General features: G+C 39.1%; 1 protein-coding gene across 2 annotated transcripts in view; it reads right to left on the reverse strand.

Moving 5' to 3' along the window:
• The window catches only part of CNTFR (ciliary neurotrophic factor receptor), a 283,316-nt gene that overhangs the window by 241,098 nt on the left and 28,076 nt on the right, over window positions 1-14,142 (reverse strand). The window contains exon 1 of one of the 2 annotated variants that reach the window (XM_072413595.1): window positions 10,325-10,368. The exons of the other annotated variant lie outside the window; for it this stretch is intronic. The gene's annotated coding sequence lies outside the window, so the exon portion shown is untranslated. Of the gene's footprint in view, window positions 1-10,324; window positions 10,369-14,142 lie in introns of those variants that run through there. 2 annotated transcript variants of the gene reach the window in all.

The following is a 14,142-nucleotide window of genomic DNA, read 5'->3' on the forward strand; positions in this document are numbered from 1 at the left end:
CTAAACTCACAAAAAAAGCTACAACGATAATGATATTTAAAAGGCGGCATAAAATCAGGGAGATTAAAGTCATCTGAAGGTGGGGAAAACAGACAAATTTGCCAACGTTGAACTTTTTTTCTGAGAAACTCGTGCGATGTTCAGTTCCAGTAAATGTGCAAATATGCAAAGCGGCTTCGGTGTGAAATTGAGAGGGACACCTTGATTTATGGTTACCTAGAAGATATCGATGAAGTGGTTAACCTTACTAAAACTTCTAGTAGCCAAATCAATTTTTCTGCATGTGTGCTGTGCAGAGGCCGGGATACAGCCTGTGATCTATAAAGCTGTATGTCTTGCTGCTGACACTGCCTTTCCGCTAGCACACTCTGGACTTCTTCTCGTAACTTAATCTGCCCCCAGTCTCCAAGTCTAATGCTGGAGATCAGCTGGTGGTGATTATCCTTTCTGACATAGCAAGGCTCATATTTTACTTTTCCCTCAATCTAATTTATGGCCTTAAGACTCCCCCAGATAAGGTGACCAAGGTCATCAGCAAAAATTCCACCCACCGCCACCACCTAGATATAGGGACCCTTCCTGCAAATTATCATCTTACAGCCTGGGAATCTTAAGCTGGCCAATTTGTGAGTTCAGCACGGCCTGATAATTGGGCAGGCTTTGCAAGTGCTGCGGGGCCTAGCAGCAGGTAAATGCAAGGGGGAGGTTGTAATGGACATGTGAAAAGCTGTAGGGCTTTGACAGCCTTTGCTACAATCAGAGAACAAGAGCTGTTCTCTGTATTGATGTACACAAGGAAATCTTCACTAGAATGTTTAAGAAGGATTCATAGTATTGCTGGGATAGACGCGACGATGGGCAAGATTCTTCAAGTATGTAGGACCCATTCTCAGCCAGTCCTGGCATTATGCTGGTTGTCCAAACCTCACTATAAGGGCCATATACTGCCCCACTATTTAGAAGTTTCTGGAGGCCCTTATAAGCTTCCATGCTTAGTCTACATGCACTGTATAAACTTCCAAAATGAGAACAGGATATTGTTCCCCCGTCTAGGAGTGTCTCTCACTCAATCTTCCCAGTCTTCTTATTCCTCCTATGTATTCAGAAGTGCACCAGGAATGATTTTGAACTTTTTTTTGACTCTGTAAACTATCAAGACCCTAAAGAAGGTCTGGGAACCCCAAGCCACTTCCGGGGCGACCCTACACTTGCTTTGTGTAATTGACTCGGCTATGCAGGAGATGTGATAAACTTAGTAAATTGTCACTAACCTGTTCACGTCTTCCTGGTTTGGGCTCCGGCATCAAAATAACGACATGTTTTTGTAGGAGTACTTTCTTTTTTAACACAAATGCACTGAGCGCATCTAATCCCAAAAACATAAATGTGCATGTCAGCTTCCTAGCTTTTGATGAGGTGGCTGCATGAGTTTTCTAAGCTTTTTTAACTCTGTTGTTCTGCCAGTAACAGATTTGTTGTCTTGGGTTGATAATGTGTTCTCAACTGTATCAAGACAATAGGACTCTGCTCCTCTAGTCTTCTCCAGTACAGAAATGTTGCGTATTGCTCAGATATAATGAAGAACATTCTCGTAATAACCGTCAACACAAGCAGAGATCAAAGGAAATTATCAGCTCACGTGATTTTTGCTTTTATTAGTTATAATTGATCAAAGGACAGCAAATAGGCTGATTGTTAGGGTTTGCATGCGCTTTAATACCGCTGTCCTGTAGGTGGCTATGGAGGAACCTTGGTGCACAACACTCGTCTCAACGTTTCGGCAAACATATAGGTCTGATCTGCAGGAAGCTGTCACCGATTTTGTGTAATGACCCCTAAAAAGCTTTTGCCTCCATACCAAGAAAAGAACATTATCAGCTGGCCCAATATGTTTCTATGGTGGTATGAGCGATCCTATGGAAAGATCGCGGATCAACATTTGTTCTCCATAATAGGAGACATATTTGCATCAAATATAGATATATAAGAGTTCCAGTGTCTACAGTTCTTGGTGAATGGGGTCAGAGCTTTGTATGTGTCATTGACATGGCCTAGCAGGAGATCCGATGTGCTCAGTAATAAAACCTGGAAATGTTACACTTACACCAGCAGGAAAAAATACGATGCTAAGTCAACCTATTGATTGAGGCTTGAAGGATAAGTTTAGCTCCTGCTTTATATATTTGCTATTTCCACACCTTTTTAACATTCTCTATTATTAAAACTTGCTAATGGTTTCATTAACATGCAGGAACAAAAATACCAGCATAGCAACATTTAGCTAATGGCTGCACAGTATTAACACTTCCTTTGTAATAATTCCCATGGTAAATGATATTGCCCATTGCCATACCTGCCCCCTCTCCACCAGCCAATCAGAGAGACGTATTAGTCACAGTAGAGCCATTTGGTTAAAGTGTTCACTTTTCATTTGGTTGTCTGCCATTGCCAAGGCTGCATCCTCCCAGCCCCCGAGGACCCGACGGTGATCCCAATGCCAAGGCTTCATTACCCACTGCAGCAAACTCACAGTAAAACATTACCTTTAGGAAACAAAACCAGTCATGTCAGAAATAAAATGGATGCCATTGCAGATGTCAATCTGAAAGTTTTAGTTACCTATTGAACTTAATGATTTATACAGATCGGGAAAAATTTAGAAAAGTTCACACATTTTTCTATTAGATTCAATTGCAAGAATTAAAAATTATGGGTAATAGTTGATTTACTTACTTTACTGTTTAGTTACTTTGCAATGGGAGAAATGTGTAAATTTTGGTAAAAGTTGGGTTAGGTAGACTCCTTTTTGCTCCTAATTGAAAATAAAAAATTAGATAGGATGCAAATCTATGTTGATGCTGTGCATATACCCCCTCCCAGTGCCATTCATTTCTATTCAAACCCATCAGAGCATCGACAATAGGACACATTGCATATTATATTATATTATATGAAACCTGAGCACTACGCAATACATCTGCATGCCCAGGGTCAGGGCATTTGAAGCTTCAGGTACAATCCAGTATTGGGGGTGCTAGAGCCATGAAAGCACTGGACAGGTCCCTTGACCATCTAAGCCCATACTAAGCTTTTGTGTGAGGCTCCAAAGCAAAGTGAAGCCCATAAGGGCATAAAACTTAAAATAACTCTCTATCCCAGGCATAGAAAAGAAATCAGTTCTTTGTATGCTGGAAGCAAAGACTGTCAGCCTCTGTTGCAGGTGATCACACCAGAACCTGAAGCTAAGCCATGCAAAGTCAGCACTGTTTCAATTTTTAATATCCACTCAGCCTTGTCAATGTTTGTATTGTTGTTTTTGTTGGTTTTGGATGTCAGAATAAAGATACACACATGACTATCGAAGTTTGTTGTCCTCGGATTTCAGGAATTCTCACAGTTGGGCAAGTGCAAAAGAGTGCAAGGAGCAAAAAGCTTTGAAGCAACAAAACTCAGTAGTTGGGTCCTATAGATATAAAAACTTCCCCCTTGTGATAAGAAGTGGCCACCATGGCTCTATTTTCAGATATTAAAATGTTGGAATACTCCCAATCCTTTAAAATACTTTAGAGAGAAATAGGCTGCATAGGGAATATCTTTTAGAGTTGCAATTAAATGCAAAAATTGGGGCGATGATTCTGCCAGAGATCCTAAAGATCCTAGAGAATCCAATGGACCCCAAGTTCTTTATACAGGGGGCTGATAGGGAATTAATAATGGAGAGGAACAAGGGTATCTTACTGGGACACTTCCTGAATCCAAAAGATGTATTTATCTCCAAGGTGTGGATATTTCTTTATTCACCAATCTAAATAATGGATCAGTGATTTCATATAAAAGAATAAAAAAAATTGTATAAAATGTAAAAATATATTAATAAAAAGACACAATAAAGGAAAAGTGTTGAATAGGTAGAACTTGCCCTAGAGTTGAACCTTACACCCCCAATAAACATATTAATAAGTGCATTTGGCACCAGATAATGGGGCTTTCTTAACAATCATACCACAATTTGAATCCGTTAAAATTCCACAATTGTATTGATTACAACACATCAATAAAACAAGCTTTTAAGTGACTAATTCTGTACAATCATATACATTTAGCAAACATTTTTACAATGGTGACGCGTTTCACAAAACAAAAGTCTGCTTCATCGGACCAAAGAACCAGGGACTGTGTAAACCATCAAATAAAATAGCTTGCTATGGTATTAGTTGTAAATCATGCCATGTGAATCACTGGGATAGAAAATATTAGTATTCACTGCTGCCTGTTTGTCCCAAATAGTTAGATTACCACCTGCCCTGCAAAATAAATAGGCGCGGAATATAAAATCTCCCAAGATGTCCATGCAAAAATAATAGTCACATTTAGGATTAAATCGCCCAGATGTACTTAACATTGAATGGAAAGAAGCCAATCACATAAAGGTGTAAGTGAAATAGCTATTAAGAGGGGCCGGGGGTTTAAAAAAGAAAAAGTCAGGAACAAATCCCCTGCCAAGGAGTCTGATCCCTACATGCTAGGATGGGATTCATTGGAGCAACAAAAACAATGGGGCTTGGCATGTTGTCTTTCCATTCCCAACCGTACCAGGGACCCCTGTACACACAATACAGCTAAAATACACCCGTAGAATACCCCCACAACCATGTCCTTCATTCCACCCATACAGACATAGAAGGAACTCAGCGTGAGGTATGTAGGTGTATCTCATAAAGGAAAGCCTCACCTGGCTCGGCTGCAAATTTCAAACTTCAGTATTCTAAAAAATTGACCTTGAGCTTGTTTAGAATTCCTGTTTTGTATGGAACTCTCTCCTCATTTGCATGTGTCTCCAGATTCGGAGGTTGATTGCCCTAAAACAAGACCTCGGGATCGTTATTTTCCTTTTTAGGTTCCAGCACATTAGTGCTCCTCAAAGGAGATTAAATTTACGATCAGAAAATTAATCACTTATGGCAGCCGCTGGATGTAATTGAATGCGTTTTTTACATTTAATACATAATCCCATCACAAGCTCTTAATACGCAAAGCAGAGGGCAGTTCTTTGGTACTCAAGGGGGTGCAAAGGGCTCAATCTTTCCTGAGAAGCCAAGGATGACCCCAGCTGAGACCAGGAGGTTTGTCCAATGTCATCCTCTAGAATCAGGAAAAGGTCGGGTCAGCACAGAGGCAGAAAAGGAGAACTCTGAGGGTACTGTAATGGTGGTACGGGAACCTAGGGAACATGCACCTGCCACACCTGCAGATTGTAACATGTAGAATTCCAGCATTCTATCATTTCCTGGACAAATCTTCTCTTAGATCAGTCTTTGTTATCATGAGGGCAACCCTGACTATAATTACTATATCCACAGCTCACAGTATATTGGCGTGGTGGTCAGTGGGATGAATGTCTCTTACATTGCTGGCCACTGGAAAGACTTTGACACCTTACAGATAGCCAAAAAAGATCATTGGGGGTCACTTACACTAATCTAAAAATTGTCCATTGTAAGTAAAAAGAAAAAGTAAAGGAAGCAAGGGGGAAGTGAGGAAAAGAAAGAAAAAGGGTTCGGGACCGAGACAGGAACAAATGAAAGCGTAGATCGGAAAATGGAAAAGGAGAGGAGAGAAGAAGAGAGGAGGAAGGAATGAGAGGGAAGAGAAGAAAATGGAAAAAGAAAAGAGAAAAGGAATGAATGGGAAGGAAAGGGCGAATATGGAAAAGAAGAGGAAATAAGAAGAGAACAGAGAAGAATGGATGAGAGGGAAGAGAGGAAGATGGAAAAGAAGATGAGGGGAGAACTAAACAAAGAAAAAGAGAGAAAAAAACAGAAGTAAAAACAATAATATATTAAAAATATAAATTATAAATAAAGAAGAATACTGGGGAAAAAAATAAGGAAGAAAGTGAAAGTGAAGTTGAGGATCAGGAAAATAGAAAATAAAAGCTTAACCAACCCCTAGCAAGTTTTGGAGGAACGCTGGTTGAGAAACACAGAGATCTAACCTCTACCTACTCCCCGGGAAAAATATTAGAAGCAACACTCACAAAAAAAACAAAAAAAAAACAAATTGTAGAATAGATTTTAATGTTAATTGTTATAAGGAAGTTCCCAAATGGAAAAGCAAATTTTGTAAAGCTGAAAACCGGGCTTTATTTTATTATGTTCCTGCTGACTAGCTCACTGGTTTAGGAACAGAAGAAATATATATATTATTCAGTTTAACATTAAACCATGGATTTCCATGTATCCCTGGCTGTTGTTAGTGACTTTCCACAAAGTGTGACGCCAACCACGACAGCCTCTAATCTCGCACTTTATAAACAATTTATCTGTCACCTGCTGGGAAGGAATTCAGCCAATGTAAGGTTATAGCATTGTAACCGGGTGCAGCCGACATGTACAAAATGCCTCTTTAATTATACATCAGGATCTGTCTGTAATCTTCCCATGAAGCTGCTGTGATTTGTACTGTTAGAGCAGAGTTAACCCTTTACTGAGCCAGCAGTGTTCTCTGTACAGCACTGCGGTATATGTCAGAGCTATAGAAATGTATAATAATAGTGTGTGACTGTGGGGGGACATTAGGAAAGGAAGGACAGGGAGATGAGAGGAACGCATTAGAGGGGAGATCAGAAGATGGAAAATAGGCAGAGAAAACAAGAGATAAGAAGAGATTAGAGGAAAGTACGAGGAAAAAAGAAGAGTAGAGGAGAGGGAGAGAAAAAAAGTAATGGAGAGAGAACAAAGATGAACAAAGAAAAGGAGTAAGAAGAGGAGGAGAAGTAAAATAAAGTGAAAGAAAAAGAAAAGATGTAGAGAAGCAAGGAAAGGAAAGAAAAGGAGATAAGGGTCAAGAAGAGAAAAGAATGGAAAGGGAGATCAGAGAATGGAACAGAAGAGACAAGAAGATGAGAAGAGGGCAGAAAAGAGGAATACACAAAAAAAGGAGGAGGGCATAACAATTAAAAACAAATAAAAAGAGAGAAAATGAAAGGAAATAAAAATAATACCAGAAGGAGAAGGAGACCTGGGAAAAATAAAAAAGGAAGTCAAACTGAAAGAGTTGAGGAACAGAAAAACAGAACAAGTAAAGCCAACTCCAAAACAAAAATCCACCTCAAACTCTTAATAATTTTGTTTTAGACAATGATACAAAGGATTGGTAATATCACAACCTTCCAATAACCTGCCACAATCTCCATTCCTATCTCTGACCAATATAAACTATTGACCAGCTCAACAGTTTTGACTTGGCCGTGGTCAGATTTGGTGCACGATGCTTTCAATAACGTTTCAGGTTGTGCCATTGGACCTTTCTAAGGTTGAATTCCACATTATTGGTGGAAAAAGAAAAAAAAGAAAATGGCAGAATAAGTGAAAAAAAAGCTCAGTTGAACAATGTTTTGCTATCTCTGCGGCACTTTACAGATTCCTCTTTTGAGAATCCATGGGAATAGGATATAGGAGAGGCGCCTTGAAATCTCCCAGCACATCTAATGTGTAATTTATGCAAATCGTTAAGGTGGTTTAGAGTTTTAATTTAAGCCCAATTTTGTTCTTTTATTAAATCTTTGTGCTGACTACAATTCATATTTAAATACATGTTAAGTCTTTCCTAAAATTAAAGTCATCCATATTGCCCATTGTCTGCTCTGTGTTAGCCTCGGGCTTTAATATGTTGGAAATTAAATGCGCCTGCTTAATATCAGTATTCTCCGGAATCTATCAAAAGCATTAAGATTATCGTTTAATCTCAAGAGAATTTGCTCAAAGCAGATGGACAGGTTGGGAATTAAAGATATAAAAGAAAATCCATAAAATTGGCAAGAACCAGAGAAAAGCAAACATTCATATTTTTTAGGATTGATTATAAAAATTATCTTTAGACTGTGTTGACCGTAACTCAAAAAATAAGTGATTTAACCCTGAACATAAAAAGAGGAGGGAGCACTTTATGAATATTGTACAGCATTCACTGTATTCTTAGCCTTATTAAAATGAAAGTAGGAAAATAGAAAATTAAGCCTATCCATTTACAACAGATCAGTGACCCCAAAGAGAATACAACCTATCCATTAACTAGGGACCAATGAGCTGAAGAAGATTGCAGCAAATCCATTTCTTAGAGACTGGTGAACTTAAAGAGAATAAAACCAATCCTTTAACATGAGCTCACAAACCTGCAGCCTATCCATTCACTAATCTTAATGGAAATTCAGCCAATCAATTCACTAGAGAATGATGACTTCAATGAGAATTCAGACTGTCTATTAACTGGAGGCCAATGACAACACTGAGAATGAAATCTATCCTTTTCTTGAACAAGTATCATTTTTAAAATATCCAACTACCATTAACCAGTGGTCAACAATTAATTAGGAATGCAGCCTCTCTATACACTTCAGTATGATGAACTTTAAAAAATTGGAGCCTATTCATTCACTAGAACACAACCTATCCACTCACTTGAAACTATTGATGTCACAAAATTTGCAACTAGTTAGACTTTGGCCCATTTATTCCCCAGGAACTGGCAATACCTGTTTTTCGGGTAGAAAGTGAGGTCTAGGACACCAAGTTAGATTTAAGTAACAGAAATGTTGGTAACCCTACCACTATTACTTGACTTGAGGTTTTTCACTACTGAAAATGGAAATCTCCTTTAAATAGTTAATCGGTATTGGTATATGGCAGCCTACGTAATTCCATCAAACCCTCTCGGCTCTTCTATTATTTGATTTGCAATATAATCTTTGTAAAACATATCAATGTCATATCAACCAGTGACCTCTGAAAAGGCAAGAGCTGGGCTACGTTCACACATCCTGTAAATGTTAGTGAAATAAAAACAATCCAGATTTCAAGCAATCTCAGTGGAATTAGTTGGATTCTGGCAAGTGTTCTAATTACCCCATTTCTGAGAGTCGAAGTCAACTCAGGACAAGTTTTTGTGCAACAACAGCCTGAACCAACCACTGCTCAGCTAAGTTTCCCAACCGAAAATTAAGTGCTTGGAATTAATGTGGGAGTTCCAACTTTTTTGCCGTAAAGAGTTTCCAACATGGCCATGGAGCAAAGGTGCAGGCTATTGAGAATCTCATAAGTCTGCTTAATGGAATGGCAAGAAAAGCATAACCAGATGGTAAATGAAGGCCTTTGCGTGCATAACTTTCTATTCTTGGATCCATTATGGGCGCCCAAGTTGCATCCTTGGACCACCGTGCCACATCAAGGCCGACACCATGGCTTGGGCCCCGATATCAAAAGGATGGAAGGTTGCCGAATTCGAAACAGTTCCCCCTCCGCACGTTTTTCGTCTTTTCATTTCCCTCCCTCTGCTGTTTTTTTCCCCCTCATCAGAGCACTTTGGCTTCAGCTTCCAAGCTCTCGATCGCTTTTGATCTTTGCACCCCTCGCAAGTTTCTGGCACGCGCAATACCCAAAGCTCCAATAAAACGCAAGCTCCTTCATTGTTCTTGTCATGCGAAATGGCTCAAATTGAATTGGTCTCACATCCACATTTTCCCCTTATTTTAACTAGCACGCCACCGTTTCAGACTGTCTCATGGAGTGTACTGGAGTCAGCCGGGGATTTCAGTTCCAATAGACACACAAGGCTCTCATCAACACCCTCCCACCGCCTTTTGACGTTCAATAACCATCCAACATACTCCCTCCCTCCCTGGATATTTCCATACCACGGCGCAACCGAGGCAACAGGATAAAGAGAAACATGTACAGATATATTAAAAAAAAGGAGATAGCATCTCCAACGTCTTTTATCTTAAATAGGTACAGAGGAGGCAATAAGTTCTTGTCTACGGCTACCTGTGAGTTTATTCAAAGCTAATTGCCGAGCACTCCACAGCGAGACCTCATAAAAATACTAAAGCGTGTCCGGAGCTAGACCGGGGAGAGCAATCACAACATAGTTTGGGTTGTATTCAAAACTTTAAACTGAGACTAGCGAGAATGGAAGTGAGGAGAGGAGGCGAGCATGTGACGCCTCCACACTCTCAAATAGTAATCTGTTCAACCCAAGAAAATCCCTACTCAACTAGGGCAGTTAACTCCTCAGGTGCTCAGCTTACTGCAGTTTTATTTGAACCATTTGCCTAAAGATTTCCTATTTCTAGAGAAAGGCAAAAGAATGATCCATATCTAAAACAGCGTAAAAATAAACCATTGTGCCAAGGAAATGCACCCATTCCAATGCATCCAACTGGCAGAGAAAAATACATACATTTTAATTGATATGCTGTGCAACCTAAGGAGGGAGAAGAAAGTAGGGAAGGAAGGTTAGGGAAATGCAGGGTTGGCATAGTACCTACCTACACACCACAGTGGAAGGGGAGGACATGAACACAACCTCTTCCAAGTTCTAGGATTCTAGGAAAGGAGGCAAAGTCAACACTAGTTATTAGTTCTGTCACATTTTTAAAAAATTGGATAAAATTTTTTTTAAATATTTATTAATGTTCACAAATGTCCCCTCAACTTGTATTCCAGGACAGACCGAATAGGATGTAGGGTAAAAGAGGATAAATCAACCCAGTCAACAATATGAACAGATAAAATAAAATAGAATCTAATTAGAAATTATAATATCTTCCCAACTCTATCCAAAAGTCAAAAGAAAAAGCTGTTGGTTGCAATTAGTCTTCAATTCATCATCAACTATTGAAACAACAAGAAAATGGTCATCTTCAACCAAATTTGTTTCCCCGTAATAAACTCAGAAATCCTTCCTTTTAAGAGCTTGAGGCATAAATCTACTAATGTTTGAGAAAAAAGGAAACTCCTAGGTAAAAAAAAAGGGAAAACTTCACAGTGTAAGTACACTCTTATCTTGAAAGGACTTGACGTCCTTTGAGCATGTTTCTTGTTGAGCAATTACGAGGCAGTTCCAAAATTGTGTCAAGCTTCCTGTGTTGGCCTACACACTCTACAGCCAGCGATTGAGTCTAATTGATGCCACAGCCTCCGAGAGTTCATCCTGAGGCTCCGTTAGGCAGCCAGGTGTTTTGAAAGCAACTGAAAACAGAACACGAGAGGAGCCAGCGAAAGTCTTGCTCCTAACTCACCAGCCAGCGGTGGTCCCTCCGAGAGGACTATAATGAGGTGGTGTGCAAGGAAGCTCATACAGCTGCACAACTCCACTGTACAGGTTCCAAGATCAATGAGGAACTTTCATTGCTGAGCTTGTAAACATAACACCTTTTAGGAACATTTCAGGACAAGAAAAAAAAAACTCAACGCCTTCTTACTTAACCATTCTAGAAAAGAAGGATTGTTTTCCAAAACTCTTCCCAAAGTTTATTATATATAAATTAGTGCTTCTGGCACTGTAAAAAATGGCTGAGAAATCTGACTTATATGTATGTATAGTTTTATTTACTTTCTCTCTGCCCAACTACAATCTTTCCAGAACACAAGCATAAAATAAACAATTACTCTACAGTTCACGAGGCGGAAGGAATGGTGGACGGAGTAGAAATCAGACCAAATTGGCTGGCGGAACATTCCAACAACACAATCTTTTCTGTTTCACGGGTAGCGAGAAAGTAATTCTATAAAATTGCGTGAACGGGTTTCTCAGGTCATTGGCGTAACAGGTGAAAACAGTTTTCTCGGGTCGATTTAATTCAACAGCCTCATTCGTTTTTTTACTGTTTTGAGCCAAACTAAATTTGCCACATTCCAAAAAGAAAATATACAGCAACAATGTAATCAGTCACTATATTATTTTAAGGTTATAGAGTATGTACACCATTTCTCAATTGCTCCTTTTTGGTTTGTTAAATTTACAATTAAAATAATTTTATATCTTTTCAATAAATACAAAACATACCTGCCAATCCAGCCACAAATCCATTGAGTTTCTGCATAGTGAAATCTCGAGTGGTGTTAACAGTCCTGCCCTGTGGAAGCGTTTCTCATCCTTCTTAACACGGGGGAACCCTTAAAATAACTTTCAGGTCTTTAGGGAACCCCTTCTTTAATTAGTATATCAACAGCTCACCATACATTGGTGTGGCTGTCAACGGAAAAAATACATTTTGCATTGATGTTCATTGGGAAGAATGTCACCCTTACAGATTCCCCAAATGTCATTGGTGTCACTTAGTCTGATCTGAGAGACACAAATTGCTCAAGGAACTCCCAACACCCTCTGTTTGAGAAACCAAAGCTACATACCACCTCATTCTGTCTTCACCCCTATACAGGAGTTGTGTATTTATCATCCAATGACTAATTAAGTGAAACAATTTACATTTTTTGGTTTTGAGTTCTTAATAGAATTCATGACAAAAAATACATTATTTTTTTCTTTTTTTAATTGTATGAAATGTTGGCTAGGTTATCTAACAATTTTCCCATCAAAACATTCAGTTTGCAGTCTTATTATCTGTTAGGCAGAACACTGTTAGTCCTTTGAATATAAGAATTGTTTAAATGATTGTTTTTCATGAATCTGTATTTAAAAAATAAAGTCAGCCAGAAGCCAACAAAAGTGTAAAGTTCCCAGCTATATGAGGTTTTAAGTCAAACAAAAACATATAGGGGATTTCTTTCCATTTTATTAAAAATGCCACATCCCATAAATATGCACATACAAAAAAAAAATCACAAATTTGGGATTTTTAGGGAATTTACACAGTTAGATTCACATGAAAAGATTATTTTCGTGATTTGGACTAAACGATGTAAAACAATACTTTATTATATGTGAAATGGACCTGATTTATAAAAGGGCTCCAAGACGATGATAGCCTATCATGGGAGAACCTGGGGAATTCAGCAAACCAGGAATAGATTTTATAAACATCATTTGGTAATATTTGGCAATGTTTTTCAGTCCTGGGCCTGATCCATTCCAGGTTTGTTGTATCACCCAGGTTCTCCTATGACAGTTATTTTTTTCTAGTTTTTGAGTTTTAATACATCAGACCTGATGAATCACAATATAAAACAATATTAGCTGGTAATTATAATTTTCCACTCACTAATTGTTCAAACTGTCTACGTGCGTGTTTCCCAGAAATGTGTGCATCCTCATGAGTAGGTCAATAGAAATTGACTATAATAGAAAAACTATGTTATTATATTAGTAGTCTTTTCCAAAACTCTGATTATTTTAGGCATCATTTATACATGTATTACAGATAATGGCCAAACGAACATCAATCCCCTTACCCCCAAGATAGATCATGAAGGTGACTAAACCAGCATCAGTCCCCTTACCCACAAATTGGTTTATGAGGGTGGCCAACCAATATCAATGCCCCTACGACCAAGATGGATCATGAAGGTGACCAAACCAACATCGATCCCCTACCACCAAGATAGATCATAAAGGTGGACAAACCAGTATCAATCCTCTACCACCATGATGGATCTTAAATGTGATAAAACCAGAATGAATCCTTTAACACCAAGATAGATCATGAAGGTGGCCAAACCACCATTAATCTCCTACCCCCAGGATGGATCATGAAGGTGGTCAAACAAGCATTAATCCTCTACCACCATGATGGATCATGAAGATGACTAAACCAGCATCAGTCCCCTTACCCATAAAGTGTTTTATGAGTGTGGCCAACCAATATCAATCCCCTACGACCAAGATGGATCATGAAGGTGACCAAACCAACATCGATCCCCTACCTCCAAGATGGATCATGAAGGTGGCCAAACTAATATCACTCATCTATGACCAAGATGAATCATGAAGGTGACCAAACCAACATCGATCCCCTACCTCCAAGATGGATCATGAAGGTGGCCAAAGCAACAAAAATCCCCTCCCACCAAGATGGATCATGAAGGTGGCCAAAGCAGCATAAATCCCCAACCACCAAGATGGATCATGAAGGTGGCCAAAGCAGCATAAATCCCCAACAGCAGCATAAATCCCCAACCACCAAGATGGATCATGAAGGTGGCCAAAGCAGCATAAATCCCCAACCACCAAGATGGATCATGAAGGTGGCCAAACTAATATCATTCCCCTACAACCAAGTTGGATCATGAAGGTGGCCCAAAAGCATTAATCCTCTACCACCATGATGGATCATGAAGATGACCAAACCATCATCAATCCCTTACACCCAAAATGAATCATGATGGTGGCCAAACCAACATCAAT

This window comes from Pyxicephalus adspersus, chromosome 6 (genome assembly GCF_032062135.1).
Source record: "Pyxicephalus adspersus chromosome 6, UCB_Pads_2.0, whole genome shotgun sequence".
Lineage (NCBI taxonomy): Eukaryota > Metazoa > Chordata > Amphibia > Anura > Pyxicephalidae > Pyxicephalus > Pyxicephalus adspersus.